The sequence below is a fragment of the Oncorhynchus gorbuscha genome, linkage group LG13, assembly GCF_021184085.1.
Source record: "Oncorhynchus gorbuscha isolate QuinsamMale2020 ecotype Even-year linkage group LG13, OgorEven_v1.0, whole genome shotgun sequence".
Lineage (NCBI taxonomy): Eukaryota > Metazoa > Chordata > Actinopteri > Salmoniformes > Salmonidae > Oncorhynchus > Oncorhynchus gorbuscha.
This window is the reverse complement of record NC_060185.1, coordinates 74,385,147-74,404,309: the sequence shown is the minus strand read 5'-3', so window position 1 is coordinate 74,404,309 and position 19,163 is coordinate 74,385,147. Positions and strand designations below refer to the sequence as shown.

At 41.3% G+C, this 19,163-nt stretch overlaps 2 protein-coding genes across 4 annotated transcripts in view; one reads left to right on the top strand and one right to left on the bottom strand.

Annotated features, from left to right (window-relative positions):
* The window catches only part of glrbb (glycine receptor, beta b), a 61,581-nt gene extending 59,377 nt beyond the window's left edge, over window positions 1-2,204 (bottom strand). Inside the window, exon 1 of the mRNA XM_046295715.1 lies at window positions 2,099-2,204. The gene's annotated coding sequence lies outside the window, so the exon portion shown is untranslated. The remainder of the gene's footprint in view (window positions 1-2,098) is intronic.
* LOC123993511 (platelet-derived growth factor C-like) overlaps window positions 1-19,163 on the top strand; it is an 83,459-nt gene that overhangs the window by 14,610 nt on the left and 49,686 nt on the right. The gene's annotated exons all lie outside the window — the stretch shown is intronic.

Here is a 19,163-nt window from a genome sequence, read left to right as displayed (position 1 = left end):
GTTACGTATTTTATCTAACGGGTGGCATCCATAAGTCTAAATATTGCTGTTACATTGCATAACCTCCAATGTTATGTCATAATTATGTAAAATTCTGGCAAATTAGTTTGCAAAGAGCCAGGCGGCCCAAACTGTTGCATATACCCTGACTCTGCGTGCAATGAACGCAAGAGAAGTGACACAATTTCCCTAGTTAATATTGCCTGCTAACATGAATTTCTTTGACCTAAATATGCAGGTTTTAAAAAGTATACTTCTGTATATTGATTCTAAGAAAGGCATTGATGTTTATGGTTAGGTACATTCGTGAAATGATTGTGCTTTTTTTCCCACAAATGCGCTTTTGTTAAATCATCCCCCATTTGGCGAAGTTGGCTGTCTTTGTTAGGAAGAAATGGTCTGCACTGTAACGTCCATCGTTAAATGAAGACCAAGGTGCAGCGTGGTAGGTGTACATTTTCTTTAATTATAAATGTTCGCCTCCCAGTGGTTAAGGGCCACCAGAGACTCTGGGTTCGCGCCCAGCCTATGTCGTAACCGGCCGTGACCGGGAGGTCCATGGGGCGATGCACAATTGGCCTAGCGTCGTCCGGGTTAGGGAGGGTTTGGCTGGTTGGGATATCCTTGTCTCATCACGCACCAGCGACATTGGTGCGGCTGGCTTCCGGGTTGAATGCGCTCTGTGTTGAGAAGCAGTGCGGCTGGTTGGTTTGTGTATTGGAGGACGCATGACTTTCGACCTTCGTCTCTCCCGAGCACGTACGGGAGTTGTAGCGATGAGACAAGATAGTAGCTACTAACAATTGAATACCACGAAATTGGGGAGAAAAAGGGGTACTTTTTTAAAATGAGTTTTTATTATAAATGTTCCACCAAAAACAATAAACATCTCAACGAACGAAAAGCTAGGAGTGCAACACATGCAACACAAAAAGACAAGATCCCACAACAGAAGGTGGGAAAAAGGGCTGCCTAAGTATGATCCCCAATCAGAGACAATGATAGACAGCTGCCTCTGATTGGGAATCATACTCGGCCAACAAAGAAATTTAAACATAGATTTCCCACCCTAGTCACACCCTGACCTATCAAATAGAGAATTTAAAGGATCTCTAAGGTCAGGGTGTGACATTCACACAGTTCGCAATGAGCCAGGCGGCCCAAACTGCTGCATATACCCTGACTCTGTTGCACAGAATGCAAGAGAACTTGAAATCGGCCCTAATTAATCGGCCATTCCGATTAATCGGTTGACCTCTAGTCTGGGGACACAGAAGTGCATTGTGCATTCGACAGGTCCCAATACAAACAAACAAACAAACGGACGATAAGGAACCAACATGCATAATGATCTGTAGTATGTTAGGTCACTTCAGACCATGAATAGGATTTGAGATGTAGCTATACATGGAGGTGGAACTTTCGTGTCATGCGTTGACGTCAATGGATAGTTGCATCAAACTTTAAGTTATTCTTGCAAATCTCAAGTCACTCTCTGGCCCTTATCTATCTGGAGATATGACAAACTTTACAAAAAACTTAATGTACTGTGTAGTTCCATACAGAGACAAGCATCATTTCCTCAAATCAAACCCATAGCCTTGTGCGTGGTGTGGGATTTGTTTAAGTCAGCATATTGCATGTTTTGCTCTGTTTAGGAAGTAACACCTCTCCCTATCAGTCAATGATTACCCAATGTGTGCTGGGCTCACTAGGGTGGTTTATATAGCTGTTAGCCCAGTCTGTTGACAGCTACCAGTTTGTCAGCTGGGATTCACGGTACCAGTCTGTTGTTGTGTTAAGTGGATCCCATAGTGGTTAAGTTTATATTTGATTTGAAATTACAGGATAGCTGTAAACTGGTGAAACAACACCAAAAGGGATTTGGAATATCAAGTTATTCTTTAATATGGTACAACTGCTTCTCTAAATAAGTTTCTCAGGGTGAACGAATGTACTGTAGCAATGTACAGTTAGTTACTCGCACTAAGGTAGTCGGCCTACACCGACAACAAAAAAATGCCTAAAAGTAAAATGGGTCATTTTTGACCCACTTGTAAGGACATTGCAACACAAATAGACCAGAAAATGTACTGACCACACAAGAGCCTTTCCTCACTGAGACCCCAAACACAGTCAGTCTGTCCACAAGCAGTCCATGTAGACTTGTTCCCCTCTCACCACCCCAGAGTCTCAAGTGAGGACTAACAGTAGATAACAGTGTCTATGTTTTTGCTGTCAGCACAACTTGAATGTCGGAGAACTGTATTTGGCAGGCGAGCATGCCACCGCCTGCCTGCTGTTTGTCATTTTGGGCAGCGAGTGTACATTCTCCCCAAGCAGGAGGGAGTTTCTCAAGGGAACTGGGTCACAGGTTTTTAAGCTCTGCATTGGCAGAGAAAAGCCTCTCCAGGCAGGCGGTGGCTTCTCTCTCACTTGCAGTATCAACATTACCCCAAGGTACTTTGTAAGGCCCGATTGTTTTCAACAGAATCAATGTCCTTTTCAGGTCAGCATCCTGAGTGTCTTTTTTTCAAGGACACAAAAAAAAATCTTGACATTCTCATTGATATGTCCCTGTGGGGAGGGTCTCCCATCCAGCCACAGTTCTGTAACAGTGCATTCCTTTTATTTTTTATCACAATACATTCCCTTCTTGTCCTTTTAAAGAGTAAGTGGGGAATAGTCTTCCTATACTATGTGGATAGGGAACATCTGTGTCCTCAACTTAATCTACCAGTCAAGGCCTTACAGACCCAAACTATAGCCAGCATGCTGAGTGTCAATGCCAGTTATGGATTCATGCAAATTATGAATAGCAGTGTCATGTTCATAATACAGTTTTAGATCTTCAATTTGGGCAATTTCATTGTAACTTTTTGTAAGTTTACACCTGTGACTTAATTACTCTCGACACACAAAGCCAACCAATCCTAGACCAGGAAAATGGACATGAAAACCTATTGCTCCATTGTAAGAGACTTTCCTTATTTCCTGCAAAAGGAAATGCCTCATTGAAACTTAAATTCAAGAGAGATTCTTAGATAGTGTAACGGATGTGAAACGGCTAGCTTAGTTAGCGGTGCGCGCTAAATAGCATTTCAATCGGTGACGTCACTTGCCCTGAGACCTTGAAGTAGTGGTTCCCCTTGCTCTGCAAGGGCCGTGGCTTTTGTGGAGCGATGGGTAACGATGCTTCATGGGTGTCAGTTGTTGATGTGTGCAGAGGGTCCCTGGTTCGAGCCCGGGTATGGGCGAGGGGACGGTTTAAAGTTATACTGTTACATTGATGCTGTTGACCCGGATCACTGGTTGCTGCGGAAAAAGAAGGAAGGTCAAAAGGGGGGTGAGTGTAACGGATGTGAAACGGCTAGATTAGTTAGCAGTGCGCGCTAAATAGCGTTTCAATCGGTGACGTCACTTGCTCTGAGACCTTGAAGTAGTGGTTCCCCTTGCTCTGCAAGGGCCGCGGCTTTTGTGGAGCGATGGTTAACGATAAAGTTATACTGTTACATTGATGGGTAACGATCATGCTCGGAAAAGAAGGAAGGTCACTTGTTGATGTGTGCAGAGGGTCCCTGGTTTGCGCCCGGGTATGGGCGAGGGGACGGTCTAAAGTTATACTGTTACAATAGCAGTAGAATTGAATGAATGTTATCAGCTGCCTTTGAACAATTGCTACAGCACATCCACTATAGCAAGTGTTTCTTCATCTATTCCTTCTTTGAATTAGGCCTAGAGCTGAAAATCAATTCGGTTTGGAGCCGACCACTGAGTCCAAGCACCACGTTTCCCAGAGGAGACAAAAATATCAAGAACACATAAATTTGGTCATATAAACACGCCACTGTAAATAGCCCAACGCTAACATTGACATTTTTGAGAGAGAAGAAAGTCTGCCCGGTGCGGTCTAGACATGAAGGGTGGAGTTAGTCTGCCTCAAGTCAGGGTAACCTGTCAGCGCAAATACCTGTCATCTACTGCTGGGCAGCATCTTTTCCTCAAGCCTCTTGTTTCTCAGCTGTACTTCTGCTAGTGGTTTATGTGCTCATTGCACACTTGAAATAATCAATTTGGCATTTTTAAAAACATTGACCTTACTCGGGTCATTGAGGTGAAATAGGCTACATGTAACTATTGTGTCATTACATGAAACACTGCATAGGCTGACATTTCCTTGGAAAATGTCTTGAGGAGAAAGCATTTCTGAAATGACTACACGAGAGAATTAAATATGGCGTGTAAATATTACTGTTGGCATAATCAGTGCATTACTGTTGGATAATTAAAGCGTTTTTCTTGCGGTTGCTTCCTCTGAATGTAGCTCATATGGACGTTTCCAAACTTATTACATTTGGGTTACCTGTAACTGTGTTTAAGGATTAGTACGCAGGTTGGCATTTATTGAGATGACTAATGTACAGGAGGCAGCTCTGCAGAGTAGTCACTAGCTGGTACAGCCACAAAGTCATAAAATCGGATTTTAACCCTAACTTTAAACCCTAACCTTAACCACACTGCTATTCCCAATGTCTAACCCTAAAAAGCTAATTTTAGTTTTCATTAATTTTTATGATATAGCCAATTTTGTCTTTGGAGCTGGCCAATCTAGCCGAAATCGTGCAGTTCTGCCTCCAGGGCAAGACCTATGACAATAAACGTCAACCTGCGATTAGTACATCGCTGGAACAGCCCTGCACTAACATAGACTTAAGCCGTCTGTGGGGGATATTAGCTGTTTTGAAAGCAAACTGAATTCCATTGGACTTACAATTTTGGCAGAGGATAGATGTGATGATTTGACCTTGGTTACCATCTCTGGAGGGTATGTCTACATAGTCTGGCAGATGTCATCGACCCCTGTCAGAGAACTATTTGAAAGTGTCCTGTTCCATCTCCTCTTCACTGCGTGGGGCTCAGCCGTCACCTTGCGATTGATTGACAAGGAGCATGACCCCGGACAAGTACTGAAAAGTTGTGCAGCTGTGGCTTCTAATATACAAATGGATTTTTATTTTATTTAACCTTTATTTAACTAGGCAAGTCAGTTAAGAACAAATTCTTATTTACAATGACGGCCCTACTAAAGGAAAAAGGCCTCCTGTGTGTATGGGGGCTGGGATTAAAAATAAATAAAATCAAAATATAGGACAAAACACACATCACGACAAGAGAGACAACACAACACTACACTACTATCTAAGACGACAACATAGCATGGCAGCAACACATGACAACACAGCATGGTAGCCAACATTTGTTGTTGATTATGTGCTTGCATGTTGCAGAGAATGGAACAAAGTTGTATTGCTTTGGTTGGAGATCACAGCTGGTTAGTGAGGGACTGGTCGGTGGTCGCTAGGCTAAATGTTCACAGAACATGAATTAGTCAGATGTGAGTAAACACGTTTTGTTTCAATCATTGACCAGACAGCAAACCAGACTTCTGTATTCACAAATGACCATTCTGATAAATTATTCCTGACAACTCCCATTGTGACCATAGATTTCCTGAAGAAATCTATGATTGTTTTACAAGCGTGACTTCAATATATGCCTCCAGCAGCCCACACACACCAAAAAATAACAATGCAGCCTCACTTTTTGCATGATTCAGGGTGGCAGGACTGAGATGAAAGACACTCACTGGTAGGAAATATGCTACTGACCCAGCAATTTGGTACCAATCCCTCTGTTCCACCCGCATGTTCTTCTCCATTGTAACAATCTGAAGGTGCCACTATGTTTGAAATACAGCAAACAAAGTCCTTTCCTCACAGTTATTGGATATGCTGTACATCTTTTGATGCATTTATTATCTCAACTGAGCTCATTTCTAATGTAATTCTGAGAGATAGTGATGCATGATCTGCTACGCATGAATTATGATATCAGAGCAAGATCAACTTCTCGCTGCAGGTTGAGATGTGAAGTCTGAACATGGAAAACAAGTATTAGCCCTTTATTCCGTCCACTGTCTCTTATGGGATCACATATAGAGCTTATATACTGTTAAGAGTTTTACAGGAGCCCCTCATCAGTTGTTCTCACATGCCTGACCTCATATAGCTAGAGTGAGTGAGTGAGTGAGTGAGTGAGTGAGTGAGTGAGTGAGTGAGTGAGTGAGTGAGTGAGTGAGTGAGTGAGTGAGGGAGTGAGTGAGTGAGGGAAGGAGGGAGAATGAGGGAGTGAGGAGGGGAGCTTAATGTAGTTCAAAATTATGATTAGTCATGCATAGTTCCACACCATTTTCAATGACTTAGCTGTGGGTCCATGCATGGTTCCTTTGACACACATTGAAGTCTAGAGGTAGGTACAATGAGTGAACATAATATGGTTCATATTTTGTTTCTGTCTTGCTTGCGCTCAGTTCCACTTATCTAAGCTATACTATAATTCAAGTGGATCTATAGAAATCAAATCCTGACTGTTTCTGCCTTGGGTGTCATCTGAACTGAGTGAGAAAAATCGAGAAACCATTAACCTAAGACCAGAAATATGCCAGCCATAATACATTTATAGGAAAAGTAGAAAAGCACCTGTCCCAGTAATCACGGGTTCACCAGTGACCTGAGTAGCTGGATTATATCGGCTTGCACATGGTGGGATTTGATATATGACAGTATGCCACTAGCATACGGAGTCCGTAACCCAATCACACATACTATTTGGAGAATGCATGGCTTTTTCCAAAGCACAAATAGGTTTTCAGTACACTACACATATGCTGCCCCTTGCAGTACCCACACTAGCTCCCCTGGGAGGGGTATCCATTTCCCAGAGCCCAAATGGAATGAAATGCACAGTGGGCTGTTAGTTAGCTCTTCGGTAAGACTCACTGTAATGATTTGAGCAACTGTGTTCTGGAGATACGTGTGGTGCACGGTGCAGATGGCCTGTCAATGTATTCGGGAATCTCCTTTTTTTGATGAAGGCACATTGATTTAGCAGACTGATTGTAATGGAGCAAGGCTAGGTCTGTCTCATTGGCGGCCATGACTGTCTGACAATGCCAAATGACATTATCAGATATAAAAAAGCTTAATATTGTCTCAGGCTTTTCACTCCCAATCCTATTAACGCAAGGAGGGTGTAAATCATGAGGTGATACATTTGGAAACATTAGCAACGGGCTATCATCCCTTTGGCAACAGTCCGTGCTAGTGCTAACACGTGCACAGCTACTGATAATACAGTCAGGGTGGGAAAAGGACAAACCAAAAACAAGGTAAAGATTGAGCTACAGCAGTGCCTGAAGGGAGGTCTGAATTTATCAACCAATCTTTATCTGAATCAATTGCAGTCTGGCGACAGGTCCTCCGGTTGTCAGTAAAGGTGTGGGACCCTTTTTAATTTTTTGCCCAACGGCAAGCCAAACATCTACTCAGCTGTTTCTCTTAGATGACAGAATTAAAATAACCCAGGAGCCCTGCTGGCTATTGAGATGCCATTGACAAGCCCAATCTATCATTTGTCACCCCATTTGTCAAACTCCATCTTTCATTCTATTCAGCTTGACGGGACACAGTTTGTTCTACAATTTGTCTCCCCTCCCACCTGTTGACAGGCCTTAGGTCATTGAGTTGGCTTGTATCTGGCACAGATTGGAGATCAGATGGTGTCAAGGGATTTTTATAGGCCCAGTAATGAGTCAGATACTATGTACATAGTGATGGTAAATAATATACTGTGGTCCTGGGGTACCAACATAACAATCATAACCCTAACATACTGTACCACAATAATTGGTAAGAAGTGGGCCAAGTAATAACATTTCATCTAATATCACTTGAAACCATGTCAGTACAGTGACGTGAGTGTGAAGGTACTAGACACATGCGTGTTACCTTAGCAAGAGAAAGGTATCTTGTGTAATGTCATGGTGTGGAGCTGTGAAAATAATCATACAAGGCTCTGCTTGTTTTCTCAATATCTCACAGAGATAAAGAGTGACAGGAGGAGCTAAATTCAAACGCCTCAAGATATACTCTTTGACATTTTCAAGGTGTGACATTGTTATGATGGATGTTGTTTTGCAATCATTTCCTAAAATGCATTTGTAATCTACTTCTGTGATTTCTTAATCTCACTAAACTAACTTCCTCAAGATGATGAATGACTAATCAAGAGGAAACTTTCATCTTGAGTGCACTCATAGAGTTCAAGCAGCTAGAGGAACTGTAGGGCAGTCAGGGTGTGTCAGAAATGTACTGTAGATACAACACGTCAACACCTCACACCTGTGAAAAAAATCTTACCTACCAGTGTATAAAAAAGGCAAACAAAAGGAGAAAGGTGGTATTAGCACAAGCCTGACATCATTAAAGACCTGACATCATTATTAAAGACCTGACATCATTAAAGACCTGACTGCACTGTTGGTTAAGGGCCTGTAAGTAAGCATGTTGTATTCGGCGCATGTGACAAATAAAGTTTGATTTGATTTGACATGGTTAAAGAACAAATTATGAGGAATAATAGTGGTTTTTAAAAAAGGAAAAAAAGTACTTCAGTCAATCGAAGTAATTACATAATATCTGCACGTTAAACTTCCTTTAAATTATAGTGCCCTACAGGTGTCTTAGTAGTCCTCTCCTTGAGGCTTCCTTTCCTTGTCTCTACTGCAATGATGGGGTGGCAGGTAGCCTGGTGGTTAGAGCGTTGGGCCAGTAACCGAAAGCTGACGAGGTAGAAATCTGTCGGTTCTGCAGTTAACCCACTGTTCCCCGGTAGGCCGTCGTTGTAAATAAGAATTTGTTCTTAACTGACTTGCCTAGTTAAAGAGCAGGCATCCTCCATATTATTTCACCTCCAGAGTTTTTAGGTTTGAACAGCTGAAGTTGATGACATGAAGAGAGGCAGCAACATCAGAACTTTGAGACATGCCCTTTGTCCCCTTCACCCTGAAGAAATTGCTACTGTACCTTTTTTTAAACCAGCCATCTGCATGTGTGGAGTCATTTAGAGGTCATAGTTGGGCTCCTCCCATCTCTAGACATAACTGCAGTTTCTTCTCATAAGAGTCACAATGCTTACCAAGATGGAAATTAGCATTTTTAAGACTGCATTTGAATTTAAGTGTGCTTTAGAGCACACCGTTTCTCAGACATCCATCTAGAAGGAAATTGGACAGTCATTTTTTTCTGTAAGTGCATTCATATATGAATATTCATGAACTCTAAAGATAAAATCAAACATTTTAGTACATGCTTCTGCAATTATTTTGTATTATCTTTCTCTAACATTTGTCTTATGCAATAGGTTATTTTTGGAGGAAAACAGACACACATGATTTAGCACCTGTTTTTTTTAGCAGCCACAGTTAAATGAAAAAGGCTGTGGGCCCTTTGACGAATTGGGACAGTCAGAAACTTAATGACCTGTGGAGGCTGTTAAAAAGGGAACTGAACACTAAGTGTTTAGCGCTCGTCTGCCTATGTCATTTGCAGCCTTCAGTTTAAGGAAACTGAAATGTACAAAATCAATCAATCAAATGTAGTTAGAAAGCCCTTTTTACATCAGCCGATGTCACAAAGTGCTATACAGAAACCCACCCTAAAAGCCCAAATGAGACATTTCATTTGGTTGCACAACATCACCTAAATTAGGGATCATCAACTAGATTTCTTTGTTGAGCGGATGGTCGGGGGGCCGGAACATAATTACAAATATTTTGTAGACTGCAAACAATCATGTGTCTCTCTATTATGTGTGGAAATACTTTAACATATTTCTTAAATTAAAATCACTTGGAGCTGATTAAGTGTTTTACAGTCTTTAATGTCCAACAATAAAAATTAAAAATACAGTGTCTTGCGAAAGTATTCGGCCCCCTTGAACTTTGCAAACTTTTGCCACATTTCAGGCTTCAAACATAAAGATATAAAACTGTATTTTTTTGTGAAGAATCAACAACAAGTGGGACACAATCATGAAGTGGAACGACATTTATTGGATATTTCAAACTTTTTTAACAAATCAAAAAATTAAAAATTGGGCGTGCAAAATTATTCAGCCCCTTTACTTTCAGTGCAGCAAACTCTCTCCAGAAGTTCAGTGAGGATCTCTGAATGATCCAATGTTGACCTAAATGACTAACGATGATAAATACAATCCACCTGTGTGTAATCAAGTGTCCGTATAAATGCACCTGCACTGCGATAGTCTCAGAGGTCTGTTAAAAGCGCAGAGAGCATCATGAAGAACAAGCAACACACCAGGCAGGTCCGAGATACTGTTGTGAAGAAGTTTAAAGCCGGATTTGGATACAAAAATATTTCCCAAGCTTTAAACATCCCAAGGAGCACTGTGCAAGCAATACTATTGAAATGGAAGGAGTATCAGACCACTGCAAATCTACCAAGACCTGGCCGTCCCTCTAAACTTTCAGCTCATACAAGGAGAAGACTGATCAGAGATGCAGCCAAGAGGCCCATGATCACTCTGGATGAACTGCAGAGATCTACAGCTGAGGTGGGAGACTCTGTCCATAGGACAACAATCAGTCGTATATTGCACAAATCTGGCCTTTATGGAAGAGTGGCAAGAAGAAAGCCATTTCTTAAAGATATCCATAAAAAGTGTTGTTTAAAGTTTGCCACAAGCCACCTGGGAGACACACCAAACATGTGGAAGAAGGTGCTCTGGTCAGATGAAACCAAAATTGAACTTTTTGGCAACAATGCAAAACGTTATGTTTGGCGTAAAAGCAACACAGCTCATCACCCTGAACACACTATCCCCACTGTCAAACATGGTGGTGGCAGCATCATGGTTTGGGCCTGCTTTTCTTCAGCAGGGACAGGGAAGTTGGTTAAATTGATGGAAAGATGGATGGAGCCAAATACAGGACCATTCTGGAAGAATACCTGATGGAGTCTGCAAAAGACCTGAGACTGGGACGGAGATTTGTCTTCCAACAAGACAATGATCCAAAACATAAAGCAAAATCTACAATGGAATGGTTCAAAAATAATCATATCCAGGTGTTAGAATGGCCAAGTCAAAGTCCAGACCTGAATCCAATCGAGAATCTGTGGAAAGAGCTGAAAACTGCTGTTCACAAATGCTCTCCATCCAACCTCACTGAGCTCGAGCTGTTTTGCAAGGAGGAATGGGAAAGAATTTTAGTCTCTCGATGTGCAAAACTGATAGAGACATACCCCAAGCGACTTACAGCTGTAATCGCGAAGACTCTGGAACTGTCCAGAGAGGTGAAAAATCATCACGGCATGGCGAGCAGCAGACAATTCCTGCTCTGTCAGGACCGTAGCATGGCTCCCTGATCTCGAGTATTGGTGTTACGAGCGTCCTGTAGTCGCTGGTCCATGATCTTATTGGTTTCCTTCTGTCATGCAGGTGAATGAGGACCCAGAAGCAAAAGGTGGCGCTACAAATAGCAGAAACAAGGGACGTATTAACTTAAGAGAGAGGGATAGGGATGAATAATTTTGACAAAACATGACGTAACTCCCAATTTTTCAGTTTTTGAATTGTTACATTTTTTTGAAATATCCAATAAATGTCGTTCCACTTCATGATTGTGTCCCACTTGTTGTTGATTCTTCACAAAAAAATACAGTTTTATATCTTTATGTTTGTAGCCTGAAATGTGGCAAAAGGTTGCAAAGTTCAAGGGGGCCGAATACTTTCGCAAGGCACTGTATATACAGTACCAGTCAAAAGTTTGGACACACCTACTCATTCAAGGGTTTTTCTTAATTTTTTTAAATTTTTCTACATTGTAGAATAATAGTGAAGACATCAAAACTATGAAATAACACATATCATGTAGTAAAAAAGTGTTAAACAAATCAAAATATATTTAATATTTGAGATTATTCAAAGTAGTTTTGAATAATAGTAGCATTGCACACTCTTGGCATTCTCTCAACCAGCTTCATGAGGTAGTGAACTGGAATGCATTTCAATTAACAGGTGTGCCATGTTAAAAGTTAATTTGTGCAATGTATTTCCTTCTTAAAAAGTTTGAGCCAATCATTTGTGTTGTGACAAGGTAGGGGTGGTATACAGAAGCGGCAAGAACAGCTCAAATGAGCAAATAGACAACAGTCCAAATAAATGCTTCACAGAGTTCTAGTAACAGACACATCTCAACATCAACTGTTCAGAGGATACTGTGTGAAACAGGCACTTATGGTCCAGTTGCTGCAAAGAAACCACTACTAAATAACACCAATAATAATAAGAGACTTGCATGGGCCAAGAAACACGAGAAATGAACATTAGACTGGTGGAAATCTGTCCTTTGGTCTGATGAGTCCAAATGTGAGATTTTTGGTTCCAACCGTCTTTGTCTTTGTAAGACGTAGAGTAGGTGAACGGATGATCTCGGCATGTGTGGTTCACGCCGTGAAGCATGGAGGAGGAGGTGTGATGCTTCTATGCTGGTGACACTGTCAATAATATATTTAGAATTCAAGGGATACTTAACCAGTGTGGCTACCAAAGCAATCTGCAGCAATATGTCATCACATCTGGTTTGCGCTTAGTGGAACTATCATTTGTTTTTCAACAGGACAATGACCCAACACACCTCCAGGCTGTGTAAGGGCTATTTGACCAAGGAGGAGAGTGATGGAGTGCTGCTTCAGATGACCTGGCCTCCACAGTCACAATTCATAAAATGTAATTGCTTTAGAAGCTTCTGATAGGCTATTTGACACTATTTGAGTCAATTGGAGGTGTACCTGTGGATGTATTTCAAGGCCTACCTTCAATTTCAGTGTCTCTTTGCTTGACACCATGGGGAAATTTAAAGAAATCAGCCAATACCTCAGAAAAAGAAATGGTGGACCTCCACAAGTCTGGTTCGTCCTTGGGTGCAATTTCCAAATGCCTGAAGGTACCACGTTCATCTGTACAAACAATAATACTCAAGTATAAACACCATGGGACCACACAGCCGTCATAAAGCTCAGGAAGGAGACATGTTCTGTCTCCTAGAGATGAACATACTTCGGTGTGAAAAGTGCAAATCAATCCCAGAACAACAAGATGCTGGAGGAAACAGGTACAAAAGTATTGTGTTTCCACAGTAAAACGAGTCCTATATCGAGCCACTGCTCGAGTCCTATATCGAGCCACTGCTTTTGGAGCCACTGCTCCAAAACCTCCATTAAAAAAACAGACTACGGTTTGCAACTGCACATGGGGACAAAGATCGTACTTTTTGGAGCAATGTCCTCTATAACTTTTTGGCCATAATGATCATTATTATGTTTGGAGGAAAAAATGGGAGGCTTGCAAGCCGAAGAACCCCATCACAACAGTGAAGCACGTGGGTGGCAGCATCATGTTGTGGGGGTGCTTTGCTGCAGGAGGGACTGGAGCACTTCACAAAATAGATGGCATTGTGAGGGAGGAAAATGATGTGGAGATATTGAAGCAACATCTCTGGACATCATTCAGGAAGTTAAAGCTTGGTCGCAAATGGGTCTTCCAAATGGACAATGACCCCAAGCATACTTCCAAAGTTGTGGCAAAATGGTTTAAGGACAACAAAGTCAAGGTATTGGAGTGGCCATCACAAAGCCCTGACCTCAATCCTATAGAACATTTGTTGGCAGAACTGTTAAAAAATTTAAAAAAGCATGAATGAGGCTTGGCGAAAACAGAGTCTTTATTCCAGTAAAGGAGGCCAGTCAGAGCAGAAAACAAAACATAAAAAAACCTGAGTCAGTTACACCAGCTCTGTCAGGAGGAATGGGCGAGACAAAAATCACCCAACTTATGTGGGAAGCTTGTGGAACAGAAAAGCTATCCAAAACATTGGGAGCAGGAACCGATAGAGAGAAGAGAGAGAGGAAGGGAGAGAGAAAAAGGGAAGTTAAACAATTTAAAGTCAATGCAACCAAATACTAATCGATTGTATGTGAACTTCTGACCCACTGGGAATGTGATGAAAGATAGAAAATCTGAAATAAATCATTGTCTCTACTATTACTTTGATATTTCACATTCTTAAAATAAAGTGATGATCCTAACTGACCTGAGACAGAGAATTTTCTCTAGGATTAAATGTCAGGAATTATGAAAAACTGAGTTTAAATGTATTTGGCTAAGGTGTTTGTAAACTTCCGACTTCAACTGTATATATATATATAGCTCAGAAAACTTTGGGGGCCAAATGAAAGGCCATATCAATGGGATTAATTGAAGGCCATATGCGTTGATCTTTGAGGTGTAATGAAGGGTAATGTACTGTACTGTAGGGACTAATGAAGGGTAATGTACTGTACTGTAGGGACTAATGAAGGGTAATGTGCTTAGTGCTGAGCGATTAACCAACATTTTGGTTATTTGTAGGATTTAATAAAACTAATTGACCGATGTCTGTTTAAATATTTGAATTCCATTTAGTTATTTTTTTTCTGTGAGCTGAATGCGCAATGTCTCTAAAGATAAATCAGATCAAGCACGATCTGTGCGATGTAGTAGGGAATTGTAGTTTACAACCGGCCAATTTTCTACATTGTTTAGTGAATTAATCGTGGTAATTAACTACAATGACCATAATCAATTGTGACCAGTCGGTGTGTAGCAGTAATGGATAGGGAGAGAATAATGATTGAGAGGGATAGAGAGCAGTTGCTTCGCACGGTATCTCTACCTGTAAATACATGATCTAAGTGATTTGATGGTTGGTATTCAGCAGTCATAAAAGTATCCGTTATTTGTAAGTCGCTCTGGATAAGAGTGTCTGCTAAATGACTTAAATGTAATGTAATGTTATTTACCTTGAAAAACTACAAAAATTGTGATTTTCAGACCGCATAGCCAGCAGCTCTATAGAGGGAGATGTTGATTTGGGATTAAATAATCAGTCATAATGTAATATACACAACTGAAATATGTTATTAAAGTAGAGTAATGTAAATAAATTATGGTTAATAAGTGATAAGCAGTAATGGCAGTCACTACCATCATGAGACTTTTTCATTGTTTTATTCTGTGTTTTTACAGCATTCAACCCGCATAATGCATAATGCATTTCATGTAAAAACAAATAATTGAAACTGAAATCAAAGACTGTGATGTAAAAAATGAAAAAAATCGAACCGGACCTGAACCGACCTCAAAAAGCACTAATCACTGTACTGTTGGTACTAATAAAGGGTAATGTACTGTACTGACTGACTAATGAAGGGCAATGTACTGTACTGTAGGGATTAATGGAGGGTATTGTACTGTAGGGACTAATGAAGGGTAATGTACTGTACTGTAGAGAATAGGTGGATACCTAGTCAATTGTACAACTGAATGCATTCACCTGAAATGTGTCTTCCGCATTTAACCCAACCCCTCTGAATCAGAGAGGTGCGGGGGGCTGCCTTAATCGACATCTATGTTTTCGGCGCCCGGGGAACAGTGGGTTAACTGCCTTGCTCAGGGGCAGAACGACGTATTTTTACCTTGTCACCTCAGGGATTCGATCCAGCAACCTTTCGGTTACTGGCCCAACGCTAACCACTAGAGACTAATGAAGGGTCATGTTCTGTAGTTAAAACATCTGTCATCTGACCACATTATGATTTTATCAGGGGGTCATGATTACTGCTCTGAGCTGATGAGTATACAGAAACCAACTTACTTAGTCACCTGCAGGAATTAAGTAAGTGCCCCTTGCAGACTTTTGCACTAAAATACATTAGTTTCCATTTTGTAACCCTCAAATTGCTACTTAGGTCAACTACTCTAAATAACCAGGTACAAATACACTTGGCTTTACAAAACCAAGATATGCCAAGTTGAAAGTAATTGGAAAATTGCACAAACACACATGTCCATATTTAGTAAGGCATAGAGTTTTGGCTCTCAGGCATTGGAAAGTAATCGGCTGACTACCTACTTTCATTACCTTGGGCTCTCTCAGGCCATTCGATCCTCACTGCTGCTTCCCTTCCCCAGACAGCTGGACTCTGGGTTATGGGAGCCTGGTGGGGCAGCCATTAATTAGAAGTAGAGGGTAACCCTCTAAAAGATATAGATCTCGGAGAAAAAAGCAGAGCCATAACATTTTGTTTTTAATTGCCCAGATTAAAATGTTCTTCGGTGCTTGTCACCCTTTTCCTGTCTAGGATTATTTACTCAATTTTCCACTGCTGAATATCACATTAGACCTTTTGAAAAGCTTTGCCCAGCTTAACTTGCATATCTCCAAGCTTATTAAAGGGTTGCTCATAAGTTCTTGTTTTTATTAAAGGGTTTCTCATTTAAAAAAATAATAATGTACCGCCCAACTTTTCAGTCTCCGGCTGCTGTAGGTGGCTGCAATCTGTTTTCAAGGGCATGACGTAGGCAAATGAAATCAGTGTGGTCTTTCGTGAGAAGTTACAAGTAGAGCTTTTCATTTATAAACTAAGATTACAAGTAATAGACTGTGGGAGGAACATGTGTGAAGCTGAGGCTCTCTGTGGAGTGTGAATGTGGGTATTGTCCAAGCTGCAACCGGAGAAATAGCCAACCAATTAGTTACCAGCCCAGAGTTGGGCACTTTCTGTGTTAAAAGAATCTCAAAAGTTTGCCCCACCTCTCTTATACGTTAACTTCATCAAGACCTCCACTGTGGAACTATTTCAAGGTGGTCATTGCGAATTTAGTGTTCTGTTTTGGGGTCTAAAGAGCTGCTATGTGCAAAGTGGGACTATGATCGCCATTCTGTCTTCAGTCTCCAACTCTATCAAACAACCTGGATTTCTAATCAGCCTTAAATAGCAGTATGTGGATCTTGAGTCAAGCTGTGTACCAATATGGCCTGCGCAGATAAAACTGTAATTTACTCCAAACATCCAGCTGTCCGTTTCAACAGATGTGACTACAAAGGGGCCCGGAGCAGCCTCCGTCATCAGACCTCACAGCTGTGGAGAGAACTTTAAAAAAGATTTGGCCTGTCTGTCAACGCGCTGGTGTTGAGCCAGACAGAGGTTTAGGCTTGTCTTCCAGTGTTTGTAAGACACGTCTCGAACCTCCCATTCTCCTCCTAACCTATTACGTCTACTGTGAAACAATAATTATCTTTGATATCTACTCATTTTGACGGCTAATGCAGAAATTAAGGCAAATCTGGCCCTCCAACAATGGCAGTGGTTGTTTTACCTTTCTGGATAATTAGACTGCCTTTGATTTAGCCAACAAGCTACAGATCTCAGCTTTGATAGTGTCCCACAAAATATATGTTTAATTGCGAGGGCTGGTTACAGTTCGCAGGCTGTCGCTTTCACTCCCAGCATAAGTATTTTTGGAAAGACTATGAAAACGTTCAACTTTTCATTCGTATCTAACAGCTTAACGCTGTCAGAAAGATGAGCATAATTGTTATTCACTAGATGAGTCTTAAATACAAAAGAAGCCATTCTGTGGGATTGATAAGATAGCAGCTTGTGCTTCTCTGTGATGGTTGGCACACAGGTGATGTCATGTCTAAGTGCAGACCCAGGGGTCAAGGGTCAGATTCCAAGGGGTCAAGCTGTTGCCTGCACACAAATATAAATCCTGTAGTGAAAGTATTAGTGAGGCGGTTGGAGCGACACCTGATCTTCTTTTTGAAGAGGCCAGACATGAGTGTCTGCACTAATTAGAGGCTTGCTCAAATTGTTGAGGGACAGGGACCATTTGTAACCGGAGCAGAGCCCCTGTGTGGCATACAGATGTAGGATCTTAATTTGAGCCAGTATGCTACAATAGCAAAATAACCCTGCTGCAACAAAAGCAAATTATTATAATTACTGGATGATTTTTGTAGGGGTTATAATGGAAAATCTGTCATTTCAAAGTAGAAATTACAAACAGCAGAAGCCTTTTTAAACCTTAAATACACCACCAGTTTTACAAGTTTTTCTGCAACAGGGTGATCAAATAAAGATCCTACGTCTGTACGATTCAGTCACTGGAATGGCAAGAGCCGAAGTGTCGAAAGAGTTCAATTTAGATTTGGTGTGTCTCATTTCCACACAAATGCACGTGCTCACACGCTCTCACGCACACGCTGATAGGGTGTGTGTAGAAGAATACCTCATCACCTCGGCTAACGTTCAACAAATTGCGGTTAATGTTCAAATGACGTTTGTTTCTCTCAGGACCATGCCTTTAAACTGAGCGATTTGTTACAGAGATTTATAGATTATGCCCCTTTATTACTCCAAGTAATGCAAATCCTGCAGTGGCCCCCAGTTCTAAAGCCCTGTTTCATATGTCTTACCCAGGGGTATGTGTTTCTGAGCCATAACAAAAATAAATGCTTGCCTGTATTCATGTGAATTTAATGTGAATCAATCAATATTTCAGAGCTCTTAGGCTACCATAGCAATACTGTGCTATGCAATACTGTCACAAGCATTAACATCTGCCATCCATGTGTATGTGACCAATACAATTTGATTTGATTTGATTTTGCCTGGATTACCTGGAGGGTTTGCAGGCAATCCAATGGTTCAACCCAGATTCCCTCAAACTCATTCTGATTGTTCTATCCAAATGCCCCCCATCATAGATTCTGGATGCCAATTTGAGGAATCCCTAATACATAGCTACAGGCATCCCATTAAAATAAAAATGTATTGAAATTTCCTCAAACTGTGTACATCAAGTGCACGAACATGGTCCCTGTAAACTTGCAAAATATTCTATATCTGTCCACTAGAAAGATGTGAAAAAATAAAGAGCCATGTTTACAATCTGTCCATGTTACCAACAGCTCTACAGTGTACCCTCAAGGCAACAGTTGGACTGAAGTCAAAGATAGACTCATCAAGTTGTAAAAGTGATACTGCATGGCATTTTCACAAGCTTCACAGTTGGACTGCCCTGCATTAGAAACTCTTCCCATGTGCTTGAAAGAGAGAGAGGGACAGAAAGAGATGGAAAGTGATCTGATCGGTTCGGAAGAGTTAAAGTGTTTCAAGAACTCTGGAAACAGAAACATGAATATGCCAATAGCCATCTCCACTCAGTTACACATGCCTGCTGTCAGGTTGGGCGGTATCTGGTTGGGCCATCCGATAGCGTCTGTGGATGTTTTGCCATGCTTCAGCAAGACACGCTAACAAAGGGCCACTCCTGGTCCCATGCTGTGATGGACAGAGGACCCGAGGGGAAGTACATATCCTCTGGGGTAGATGGGTGAGATTTCCTCCTCCCCTGGT